This window comes from Rhea americana, unplaced genomic scaffold (genome assembly GCF_003343005.1).
Source record: "Rhea americana isolate MKP2758 unplaced genomic scaffold, rheAme1 scaffold_1278, whole genome shotgun sequence".
Lineage (NCBI taxonomy): Eukaryota > Metazoa > Chordata > Aves > Rheiformes > Rheidae > Rhea > Rhea americana.
This window is the reverse complement of record NW_028185348.1, coordinates 3,596-4,135: the sequence shown is the minus strand read 5'-3', so window position 1 is coordinate 4,135 and position 540 is coordinate 3,596.

The window sequence follows — 540 nt, the reverse complement described above, 5'->3', positions numbered from 1 at the left end:
GAGATAGCTCTGTCCAGGAGCAGCTGCTCTGCTAGGAGCAGCAAGGCTCCAGGCACTGCCTGCTGCTGCTGCTGCTACGAGATGAGACAAGGCAGAGAGAAGTGAAAGGCAGTGTGGAGTGGGAGGACAGAGGAGAGCTCCTTGTGGGAGAAATCTTCCCAGCCCTTCACACGGTAGGTCTGTGGCTGCAGGGCAATGCTACAGAGGTTCCTGCAGAGGCTTTCTGAACCCAGCCCAAGAGGGCTATCTTGGCTGACAGACTTTTTAAGGTTCACCCTCATGGGTCCTTCACGGCATAAGAAGTCATCTAAGATGCTTCAGAGCATGGATTCAGCTACACACACTCAGAGGGACAGGGAATGCAGCTCCCTTCTGCCAGGGATGGCTGCAGGGGTGTGAAGCTGGGGGTGTGCACACAGGTCTGCCCGGGTTTGTGATCCAGAGCAGTGTCCTTGAGCCCCAGGTGCTGTGTGCCCGGGAATCTCCTGCCTGCAAGAGCTAGCACTCAGCCTGCCTGAAGAGCTCACTGTGCTACTTTGG